The sequence below is a fragment of the Hemicordylus capensis genome, chromosome 4 (assembly GCF_027244095.1).
Source record: "Hemicordylus capensis ecotype Gifberg chromosome 4, rHemCap1.1.pri, whole genome shotgun sequence".
NCBI lineage: Eukaryota > Metazoa > Chordata > Lepidosauria > Squamata > Cordylidae > Hemicordylus > Hemicordylus capensis.
In genome coordinates, this window is record NC_069660.1 from 204,352,475 (window position 1) to 204,365,393 (window position 12,919).

The window sequence follows — 12,919 nt, forward strand, 5'->3', positions numbered from 1 at the left end:
TGAAGGAGGGAAGGCCAGCAGGGAGAGGGGGAACCTCCTTGGACCCCCAGTGCTCCCTCGAAGAACCCCCCCCCCAAGGAGCAAATTTTAAAGAATTTTTTTTAAAAAAATAATTTCATTCTCGAGCCCCTCGAATGGGTTGGGATGTGTGTGTGTTTCAGTCCAGGGTCGAGCTGAACAGGGGGTGGTTCCACTTGACTCTGAGCCTTCAAACCAAACTGGTTCGACTTCAAATCAGTTTGGTTCCAAACTTGTTTGCACAGCCCTAGTTTATCCTAGGATATTTGGGGGGTTCTATGCAATTTTTTAAAATTAGTTTATACCAGCCCACATGTCACAAGGAAAATAGCCAGCTTTTTCGTTTCTGCCTTCAAAGTATATGGCAAGCCGATACCACCTGAGTTATTTTGAATTAATGCTTTTGTTTTTGAACGTTCTGTGAATTTTTATGTCATAGTTTTACTTATCTTATTTTTGAGTCAAATATTTTTGTTATGGCTGCAGCTAAACTAGTCATTGATTGATTGATGGATTGATTGGTTGGTATATGTGATCTGTATTAAGCTATAGGGTTAATTTTTGTGAGATCTTTTGTTAAGAATCCCATATGATTTTTTAAAAATTCAATTTTTTGTTCAAATAAACATGAAAAAAACAGAAAACATAACCAACCTTGGAACCAAAGAACTCTATTAAGCTACACTTTTTTGTGAATCAAGATGAGTGTTTTTAATCTTTCCTCTCTTCTACCTTTTCCTGTTGAAACAAAGAAAATGAAGAAGAGAAGCATAAATTAAGTGTTGCCTGGCTTAAAAAAGAACAGTTTGACTCACAAGGACACCTCCAATTCTCTAGACAATGAAATAATAAAGGGATTGCTGTGTGGTAGGGAAGAGGGAGGGAGGTTAATTAAAGTTCTGTTTGCTGTCCATAGTGCTTGCTTTACAGAGCGATCCACAGGAAAATCTTGTATCCACAGCAGGGATTGAAGGGTCTTTTCAGTGGTGGTTTCTGCTTTATGCCTAAGGAAGTCCATTAAACTACATCTCTTTCTTCACTTTTATGAGGCTGACAGAAACAGTTTGGCAAGGTTTTTGAGGGTGTTTGGTGTCCTAATAATCTTAAATTATATCTTCAGTATCATTATTGTTATATTTCATGATACATAGATCCATTTTTCCTCCGGCTGTCCAGAAATTCCTTTACTGTGCCCTGAAACTATACTTGACAGGAGTGAATGGAGTTGATTTTCATAATGCCCCAGAAGAAGTGAGAAGATTAATCAACTTGTGGGCTGAAATCCAGACATATGGTAAGAGCATCTTTACATTGCACCCAGAAAGACATGAGACAAGTAAATGGAATTAATAGGGCCAATCTGAACACAGAAGGAGGGTTGGCTCTCCACTGCCTACAGCGTGGAATCTATAGGCTTGCTGTCCACAGCAAACCTTCCTAAGCGCAATAGGTGATACACCTTGGTTCCTAAGATGCTGCCATCTTAGCTGACCTATTGTCAAAGCTGCTGCCTCAGGGTTCACCCCTGTAAAGTCCTTTAAGGTAGGTGATTCCGCATCAGGATGGAGACAATTCCAAGCCAGTGTTTCCTGAGCCATAAAACCTCTAAGGACTGCCAAGGACTTCTCCTAACACCAAACGCTTGCTTTAAGGTGCTCACAATCCTACACTGCCCATTTATGTCGACTGTACCTGCCGTTTTGACTGTGGTGCCTAACTATCAAAGAGCCAATAGTGTGAGGTATGCAAAAAAGACTTCCAACATAGGCCAATCCACTGGGAGGAAAACAATTCCTGGGTCCCCAAAACAGGCAGCCAGCCAAAGCCTGCACTATGCCCAAGGATTGTGGGGGGGGCACGGGCTGCTTAGACAACTTGAACGGAGGGAGAATGGAGGAAGGGACAGATGCTATAATGCTGGGCCCGCCTCCAAACCCTCTCCAGCCAATCAAAAGCTCTGATTGCCTCATGATCCATTTGAGCAAAACTGAGACAAGGAAGCCACACCCTGGACATGCTGGGATGAGCAGCAGCATGCCATCCACTGACTGCTTCTTTCTGGGATTTAGTGAATCTTTTATGAAAGGGAGATATCAAATCATTCATCCTTGGATAGTTTTTCTAAAAACCAACAGCATCCATCTATCTATCTATCTATCTATCTATCTATCTATCTATCTATCTATCTATCTATCTATTTTCTCCCTGATTATAGTTCCATGATGTTCTGGGAAAGGAATGCCAAATTTATATAAAGAGCTTTGTATTACCACTGTCTATAGTATGATGGAGTTTTTACTTAATCTACTCAAGCTGCTCAGTTTTCTCTCCAGAAATAGTGACGTAAGAGTTATATGTTAACTTTTCCTTTGGAAGAATACAGTGAAATACAACTGAGTTCAAAATCTCATGAAGCAAAATGCATTATGTCCCTTCCCTTTCTTTGTAAGGTAAAATCAAGGAGCTCCTCCTCAAGGACAGCTTTGATTGTCTCACTCAACTGCTGCTGGTGAATGCCCTCTATTTCAAAGGAGAATGGGATGTGAAATTTGACAAAGCACTCACCGAAGAAGCCCCATTTTACATGCATGACTCAGATGAGGTGTGTTATATGTAGACATTGTTTCCAGTTGGTCTAGAAATTTGGCAAAGCCAGGGAGAGGAATTGGATCAAAAGCTCCACTGTGACGTTCGGGCATGTTTTGGAAAAGTGAGGGAAGGTGTTGTCCCAATGGCATCTTCATGAAGTCAGCTGACATAGCTAGATGCAAAGAAGGCTATGATTCTAATCTACCCTTCTGATTGAAGATGATGCTTTCACATAGCTAATGCCACTTTCAGATCAATCTTTCAAGTTCTGGATATATAGACGAATATTAAGAATATCATGGATAGATAGAAATACCAACGAGGAAGTTTTGAGAAGAATGGGAAAAGAAAAAGAGCTAAATAATATCATTAAGAGAAGAAAAGCTGAATATCTTGGCCATGTTATTGGTGTAGTGGGGGGGATGCTCCTTACTGCAGCAAATCATGCAGGAAGAAGAAGTGTTGGAAAACGAAGGACATCCTGGCTGAAAATTTTGCAGGAATGCTTTGGATGCACATCCTTATAACGTTTTAGAGCAGTGGCATCCAAAGTCAGAATAGCCTTAATGATAGCTAACCTCCGGTAGGAGATAACACCTGAAGATGAAGATTTAATAAAACTTGTGACTGTAATTTTCTCTAGTACAGGATACAAGATAGAACAGGGTTTCTTAACCTTTGGCCCCCAGATGTTGTTGGACTAAAACTCCCATCATCCTCAGCCACAAAGGCCATGTCTGGGGATGATGGGAGTTGTAGTCCAGCAACATCTGGGGGCCCACGGTTAAGAAACCATGTGATAGAATAAATATTATCAACAGGCTACCAGCAAGTTTCCCAATGTAGTTACATCAGACTCCAAAAGAGCAGGGGTGGGTGGATGGGATTTTATTTACTTTCATTTCATAAAAAAATGAGCAGACTCGTAAAAACAAAGCCACATTTCTAAGTATGTCCAATGTGGAAAGGAGGTGCAGGAGAAGATGGAGGAAATAGAAGAGCAAGCTGTTGTATAAAGCAGTTCAGATAATAAACAAAGTTTGCTTTACAATCTCACCTGACACTTTGTCTGAGATAAGTTATATTCTATCTATCTATCTATCTATCTATCTATCTATCTAGCTAGCTAGCTAGCTAGCTAGCTAGCTAGCTAGCTAGCTAGCAAGCATATTTTTATACTGCCCAAAACATATGTCTCTGAGTGGTTTACAATAAACCTTCTGATGTTCTCAATGGGCAGTGGGTTTCTTGATGGAGATGAAATTTACTTAAATACCCAGGGCCCAAGCTGTTGAGGGCTTTATAAGTTGTATTTTGCCCAGAAACATATTGGCAGCCAGTGTAGCTCTTTCAAAATGGAAGTAATATGGTATCTCCGAGATGACCCCACATAGAGTGCATTCAGTAATCCAGTCTGAAGGTTACCAGCATATGTACCACTGTTCTGAGGCTGTTTATCTCAAGAAATGGATACAGCTGGTGAATCAGCTGAAGCTGATAAAAGGCACTTCTGGCCACTGCCTCAACCTGGGACACCAGGGAGAGGCTTGGATTCAGAAGCACCCCCAGACTGCATACCTATTCCTTCCGGGGAAGTGTGACCCTATCCAGAACAGGCAGATCAAACTCATCTCCCTAGTTTTGACCCTGCACAATGAGTACCTCCATCTCATCTGGATTAAGTCTCAAGTTTGTTATCCCCCATCCAGCCCATCATCGCCTCCAGGCAGGTATTTAGGGATGTTGACATGGAGAAATAGATTTGGGTGTCATTAGCATACTGATAGCACCCTGCACCAAATCTCCTGATGATCTCTTGCAGTGGTTTCATGTAGATGTTAAACAACATCGGAGACAATATGGAACCCTGAGGGACACCATACAAAAGTTCAGATTTTGAAGAACAACAGTCTCCAAGGGACACCATCTGGAATCTGCCCCAAAGGTAGGAGTAGAACCACTGCAAAGCAGTGCCCCCCACTCCCAACCTCCTCAGACGCTCCAGAAGGATACTATGGTCGATAGTATCGAAAGCCACCAAGTAGTCCAAAAGGACCAAGAAAGTCACACTTCCTCTGTTGATTCCCAATTGGAGATCATCCATCAGGCCAACCAAGGCAGGCTCCACCCCATAGCCCACACGAAAGCCAGTCTAAAATGGGTCTAGATAATTGGTTTTCTCCAAGACTGTCTGTAGCTGGGAGGCCATTACTCTCTCAATTGCCTTGCCCAGCCACGGAAGGTTGTAGACAGACCTATCGTTGCTCAACTCTGAGGGATCCAGGACAGGCTTCTTCAGAAGTGGTCTAGTAATTGTCTCCTTAAGAATAGGAGGCTTACAGCCCTCCCTCAGAGAAACATTTATGATCTCTACCAGGCCTTCTACAACAACCCCCCTGACAAATAGTATAAGCCATGTCAGGCAAGGGTCCAGACAGAGAACAGGTGGTAGGCCGCACCGCTACAAACAGCTCATCCACATCCTCAGGAGTCACAAATTGGAACTGATCCAACCGAACCACACAAGAGGAGTCACTGGACACCTCCACATCAGACACTGAAGTAGTTGTGGAGACCGAGTCTAAGTCGGTCTGAATACAAGATATTTCCCCCACAAAGAACTCATTAAACATGTAACAGTGGGTAATAGATGGTTCCAGATTCTGATTTAAGGGAGGAGGGGCACATATTATCCCTCTCACAACCCTGAACAATTCCGCTGGACGTCAACTTGCAGATGCAATACAGGCAGAAAAGAATCGCTTCTTTGCTATACGTATCGCCTGAGCATAGATCTTCAAATGTTCTCTGTGTTGCGATCTGTCGGATTTAAATTGAGTTTTTCTGCATTTGCACTCCGGTCATCTACCTTGGTGCTTCAGCCTCTGTACTTCTTCTGTATACCACGTATGGGTGTGCAGGGAACTGGCTGGCCTGATTCGGTTTGAGTCTGAACCGGACCTGAACCAGACTGGGCCAGTTCAGTCCGTCACCCTCTCAACCCCAACAGTTTGGTTTGGTTTGGTGTGTGTGGGGGGGGGGGCGGGGGTTGTTCATGAATTATTTTAAAATTTCTAGCACTTTCCCCCTCCGGGGGCTTCCTCTAGGTGTCCTTGCCACCCTAACTGGCCGTTTGGTCCCTCTGGTGCAGTGGCCATTTTGGAGGCTGCCGTACCTGTGCAATGGGCCTCTGCATGGTCTGGGTCGATAACGCAAGTGGCGTAGGGTGGCAAGGAGGCCGGCGGAGGAGGGGGAACACCTGCTGGACCCTCCTGCCACCTAGAGGAAGTCCCCCGGAGTAATATTTTGTTTAAAATCGCGAACTCTCAGTGGGGTTCTTTCTGAAGTCGGACCGAACAGTGGGTGGTTCGCTTCAACCCTGAACTGAACTAGTTCAACGTTAAACCTGTTTGCACACTGCTAATACAAAGGGGCCAATTTTGAAGCGGGTTGGCAAGGATGCTTAGGAGCAGTCATGTCTACAGCCCCAGTGAGTTTGCTGTTCCAGTTCTCCATCAGAGCATCAACAGGATGGCCAGCAGAGCCAATACTAAATCCCTCCAAGTCTTCTTGGATGCAATTAAAGTCCCCCATGAATGGGACCTTGCAGAGTTCAAAAACTTAAGAACTCTGCCAGTCAGGCTGGAAATTTACCTCAGGAAAAATTTAGTATTTCCCCAGAGGTTGGTTTATTGCAAGCCCTCCCCTCAACAGACATTTTCTAAAACTTTCAAGCCCAATCCCTAACATCTTGCATATCTCAGATGTCACCAAGCATAGATCCTTTACAAAATACGCCCCCCACACATTCTGTTTACAATTTAGTATACTTTATTCAAATTATATAATGTAACATGGGCATTCTCTGGGAAGTGCCCAAATATTAGGCCTGTTCACCAGTGTGAAAGCCAGGATTGGGTCCAACCCAATCCAATCCTACCCTGTGAATGGTAATTCAGGGTCTTTTCTACCCTTCTGAATGTTGGCCTCAGGATCAGGTTTGGAGTCGGGATCGGGGTCAGACAAACCTTTAGAAAAGTTTAAAAAGTAATCACCAAAGTTGGTGACCTTGTTGAGGCCCTGGTTGATCTCTGGAATGGGGAGACGGCCCGGGCTGTTGACACGGTTGCTCCTAAACGCCCTCTCTGGCTTGATGGAGCCCATTCTGCTCCTTGGTTTTCCTTGGAGCTTAGGGCGATGAAACAACTCGGGCGACAGCTGGAATGACGCTGGAGGAAGAGTTGTGACGAATCCAACCAAACATGGGCTAGAGCCCATTTTAGGGACTACTCCGTGGTGGTGGGGGTGGCGAAGAAATGTTTTTTCTCTGTCTCCATTGCATCTGCTCAGTGCAGACTGGTGGAGCTGTTCCGTGTAGCAAAGACATTGCTGTACACATCCCCCCAGGTAATGGGGGAGGAATAATCTACAGCCCTCTGTGATCAGTTTGCATGTCACTTTGTTGATAAAGTCACTCACATCCATGCCAATTTGGACTCCAGAGTTTTGGCAGTTCCGGCAGACGTGCCTCTGGTACCAACTGGTCCCATTGTGTTGTATTCTTTTCGGTTGATGCAGCCTGAGGATGTGGACAAGATCCTGGACAGTGTATGGGCAACATCATGTGCTCTTGACCCTTGTCCTTCATGGCTAATAAAAGCTGCCAGGGAGGGTACAGGTAGATGGTTGGAGGTGATAATTAATGCCTCATTAAGGAAGGGCAGGATGCCATCGTGCCTCAAGGAGGCGGCTGTAAGACCGTCTCACAAGTATGGGAATCGGAGGTACTGCATTGCAGTGGTTCTGGTCCTTTCTTGTGGGGGAGGGTCCAGAAGGTGGTGCTGGGGGACTACTGCTCTGCCCCGTGGCCGTAGGCCTGTGGGGTCCCGCAGGGTTCGGTCTTGTGCCCCATGCTGTTTAACATCTACATGAAACTTCTGGGAGAGGTCTTCTGGGAATTTGGACTGAGTTGTCAGCAATATGCAGATGACACTCAGCTCTATCTCTCCTTGTCACCTGATAGGGAGGCAGTGGACGTCCTGAATCGGGGGCTGGAAGCCGTGATGGATTGGGTGTAGGCTAATAAACTGAAATTGAATCTGGACAAGATGGAGGTACTGTTGGTCAGTAGGAGAGCCAATCAGGATGAGGAGATTTTACTGGTTCTGGATGGGATTGCACTCCCCTTGAAGGAGCAAGTACACAGCTTGGGGGTACTACTGGACCTAGCTCTGCTTTTGGAAGCTCAGGTGGAGGCGGTGGTCAGGGGTGCCTTTGAACGGCTTCGGCTAGTGCGCCAGCTATGTCCCTTTCTCAAGAAGGCAGATCTAGCCACAGTTACCCAAGCCTTCGTCATGTCACGGCTGGATTACTGCAACACGCTCTACGTGGGGCTACCCTTGAAGAATAGCTGGAAACTACAGCCAGTGCAAAACGCGGCGGCTAGGGTTTTATCTGGAGGTGCCCGGTGAGAGCACATCACACCCATTCTGAAAGAGTTGCACTAACTGCCAGTTCGTTTCTGGGTCCAATTCAAGATGCTGGTTTTGACCTTTAAAGCCCTTAATGGTTTGGGCCCGGGATACCTGAGGGACCACCTGATCCCAAGGGTTGCTGCCCACTTGACAAGGTCATCTGAGTGGGCTCTGCTCTGGGTGCCAACAATGAAGGAGGCGGGGTTGTCATGTACTCGGGACAGGGCCTTCTCTGTTGCTGCCCCCAGACTCTGGAATGCTCTCCCGGTGGGTATCCGCTCCTCAGTCTCCATCACAGTTTTTAGAAAGCATGTCAAATCGTGGCTTTTTACACAGGCTTTTATATTATTGTCTCCACGGCTGCTTCTTGTATTTTGTACTGTTCTTATGCTTGTGTTCTAATTTGTTTTAATTTAGATTTGTTTTTGTATTTTTTAGCTCAATATGTTAATGTGTCTTTTTTATTATCTTGTTTTTAAATTTTATTGTGAGCTGTCTTGGGATTTTCTAAATGAAAGGTGGGAATATAAATTTAACAATACATTAAAAAAAAAATTAAATAATCATGGATACTCACTGAACCAGGAAGAAAAGTGCAGGGGAAGTGATGTAACATCAGAGTATCTATGGAGAAGTTAGCCCACAGCAGAGAATCACAGAAGAAACCCAGAAATCAGAGGCTACTTGCTCTTATGAGTAAAAGATGGGATAACATTTTTCATTTTTTTTAAAAAAAAATTGAGATATCATGGGTGAGCAGGCGGGCAGGCAGGCAGACAGGTAGCTAGAGAGCAGAAGATGGTGTTTCCCCTGAGCCACAATTGCTTGGGGAGGGGGAGGGGGAGGGGGAGGGGGGAGAGAGAGAAAATTCTCACCCCCATTTAAAGCTTCAGAAAGTTCCAAAATGTTCTGAAGGGTGTCGGAGAATACTGATCTGAACTGGGGTGTTTCCAATTCTTTGAACCCTTCGGATATGGGTAAAATTGGGCCATGCCGATTTTACAGAGTTGCCTTTGCAGAAACCAAGATATGCAACATATTATTTGGGGATTGGGGTTGGTGAGTGGGACTTGGCACCCAGATTCACTGTCAAATTGATAGGTAAGGCACCAAACTGCCCATGTTGAGTATTAAGATAAGTAGTAAGAATCTGCAGCAAAATAATATAGTGCCTCCTAGGCCCTGATAGAAGTGCTTCTGTTCAGGGCTCCAGCCAGCTTCGAACCTGAATCTGACATAGCTGTTCTGGTCTAGTTGGAAGGTGAAGTGGAGGTTTCAAGTGGGGAGGAAAGAAAACAAAATTTTTCCTCTTCATCCTCCTGAAACCTTCTCACACTACACAATGAGGCTATTCCTACGATCACTGGAAAGTGGGCTAAGGGAGCTTAGCCCGCTCTCCAGTGATTGTGGGAACCACCGGGCTCGCTAGCATGCCTGGTGCTTTGAAGACGGCTAGCCCGCCTAAAACACCCTCCCCTTAAAGGAGGTTAATGGAGCAGGCGCTCTGTTAACCTTTTCTGCTTGTGTTCCACTGCGGTGTGCGGTGACACACGAGTAGACCCCTGACCGGGCAGCTACAAGCAGCCTCCCAGTATTGGCCCCCCCCAATGCCCCATGTGCTTGTGTGGGGCATCCTGGGACCTTTGGAGGCCACACGTCCCCTGATCCCTGCAGCCCCCATCAGCTCCATGACGGAGCCAGCAGTCATGTGGGTGGCCGATCCGGCTGCCAAGGGCTACACGTTTGATCGCCTGTGGGGAGAGCGGGCTAAGCCACTCTCCCTGCAGACCCTCCAGAAGCTCTTCTCACTGATTGTGAGAAGAGCTTCGTGGTATTGTTAAAGGACATTGTTCAGGGCTCATTGTCCGCTGTGTGGGAGGTCGGTTTCTGGACAATGAGAAAATAAATTGCTATTAGAAATATCAATGTGCCGACTCCATACACAGTGGGGTTCCCATCAATGCTACATCAGGAACCTGTGGAAACCCCAGCTGTGACAATCTTCCTGGAGTCCAGTCAATTGAGACACACAGCACCCCACAAATCTGCTGCCTGCCTGTCTGTTGCTCCTACTCATCAACAGCAGCACTTGTATGCTCAGAGGTGGTGGGAGGCTAGCAAATCAGGTTTTCTGTGGCACTTCTCCTGTGCTGTAATTTGAGTGACAAAGCTTCCAAGGGTGTTCATGGGCAAAGCCTGACTCACTCTGAAGAAGGGGGTGGTTGATTTCTTGTACACTTGGCACCAAGAGGGATTGAGGATTGGATTTCCTGAGCAACCTGCAATGCACACTTGGGCACATTACCCAGCATGCAGGATCTTTGCTTAGAATTACCATAGAAAATGTTTTGACACCTTCCATCTTGGGAAGGTGAAGAGGCACACATGAAAGGAACCCTTTCATTCACAACACACCTGATCTAGTGTGACTGCAAGACATTGGTTGCCTTGCATGCCTGAACATGGTTGGAATTTTGAGAGTTCCTGTGGACAGTACTGTTCCCTCCAACTGTATAGAGGGATGTCTATAAATATCTCCCTCTCCCTCTTCCTCTCCCTCTCCCTCCCTTTCTCTCCATTATACAAATATAATGTATTAGATGTTCAGTCTTGGCCCCCTGGTTCAGAGATACCTAGACTGGTGCTGTATTATGCGTTCTAGCAAAGTGAAATATACTATGAACAGGATAACCCTAATAACCTAACCTAATAACAAGATAACCCAGGATAACCCTGAAAGAAAGCCCTTTGATTTTTCAGTCATCCTGTTTTATTTTTTGTACTGATTTGTAGGGGAAGGGGTGCTCGGCCGTTCCCCTGGGGTGATAGCATACAGTCTTGGCCATACCTCATGAGCGGAGCCATCCAACTGGGACAAAGAGATCGGGCTTGAAAGTCCTGTGTGATGATAGAATGTGCAATAGATGCTTATTCCCTTCTCCCAAGGACCACTCTCTCATGAGAGTGCCTGACAATGGTGAGACGCATGTGGGCCAGAGGGCTGTTGCTGCCCTACCCAGTTGCTATTTCCATGCAGTTCCCAGCAACAGCTTTCCTGGTCCCAGTGACTGCTGCAAACCAAGTGTGTGAGCACTCCCTCTGACCATCTGGTCTCCCTGTAACACATATCCATTCTTTCTCTCCCCCGCCCCCAACCACATGGTCACCTGGCCAGCCGGGGATCACTCGAATCCACAGGTGCCCTGCCTTGGTGGGGATTTACTGCTGCGGTGGTTGATTTACATGCGTTGCAGTGCCAGTGCCAGCCTGGCCTGTTCAGCTCTGGTCATAGGATCCATCCCGAGGCTTTCCTAACTCTGCTCACTCGACACTGCTGGGACACCTTAAGCAGACCAGACTCCTTGGAAATCTGGAAGGGTTAAGTGGAGAGGGGATGGTATGGAGTATGAGTTCTATTATTTACCAGAGATACTGGGAGTCCCACATCAGTGGGCCCCCCTATAGATGGAAGGTCTACCTGATGAGAGTGCAGTTCAGTGGAGAGCTGAAGCACATGGTGCCTCTGGTTTTCCACAATGGATGGGCTCTCTCATGAGAGGGCTAATCCCTGGCCAGCAAGCCAGCACAGGGGCAAGAGTGAATTGAGTCTTCCTGGACTGATTGGCCCAGGGCAGCAAATCCAAGAGCATCCTTTGTCACAGTGAACTGAACCCCAGGATCCTTTGCCTGCCGTCCTATACATATTTCCTACTAGGAAGTCAGTAAGATCTCTCCCCAGAGTAATAGATAACCAGGCTCGCACCTTCTCTCCTGGGATTCATTGGCACATTCCTAGGTCCGGTTCCCTCTCCTCTATGTACGTTTACACCACTTTACTTATGTCCTGATGGTTTGTCCACAGTCTGATGACATGAGCAGTACGAAGCTTGCCAGGGACCAGGAAGAGGGAGGAGTCTTGGCAGACCTTGGCGGACCAGGAGGAGGGAGAAGTTCCTCTGCCAAGAAGTGGGAAGTTGCCAAACCGTGGTTGATTTATCATCTGTGGCATGATTCTCAGCTTCGCCGAATAACCACACTTCATCTACCGGTTTCATGCTGTGACTGAATGGGGCCAGAGATATCACAGATGTATAGTTGGTAAATGGAAGGGGAAAGAGTCTAGAAGGAAAGGACAAGAGAGAAAGCCGTAGAACATTAATAGATCATTTTACCTTGAACTTGTGGGAAAGAAAAGCCTTGTGTGCCACTTCATCATATTTAATATCTTTGTTTTCCTTTTTAGAAATGGCACCAAGGAGTCCCAGTGAGCTCTGCAATTCCTTACAACCTTGATGAAAAGAAAGCGATGAACAAAATGAAATACATAGTATTGGACTGCCATTAGTATGTAGTTGTCTCAGCCAATTATCAGCAGAGGTGGAAGATAGTCATCTTTGTATGATGGCAGGTAGTCTGGTTTCAGTTTGCTATTCAAGGCCATCCATATGTTCAAGGCCGTTCATTAAAACAATTACAGCAGGTGATGTTATTTCCAGAGGTGTATTGAAATACTTGTTCTTTAAAAAAAAAATTTACCAAGTTACTTAAAAAAAAATAAAGTATGAGTGTGTAGGATTGACATGAATTCATTTCAGAGTGCCCTTTCTATAGCCTTAAGCCTAATTATATATGCTGTACTTGGAGTAATCCCAAATCTAGATCATTGGTTAGACATTATAATTTAAGAATGTTAACATCACATGTAATTAATGGTTAAGTTTGGGAGTGGTGAAGGCTTAATGCTCTACAGACCATACCACATCAAAATCAGCTGCACATTAGGATAAATCCTAAAAGAATGTCTGCATAGTCTTTTATTTATAACTAGAGGAGGTGCA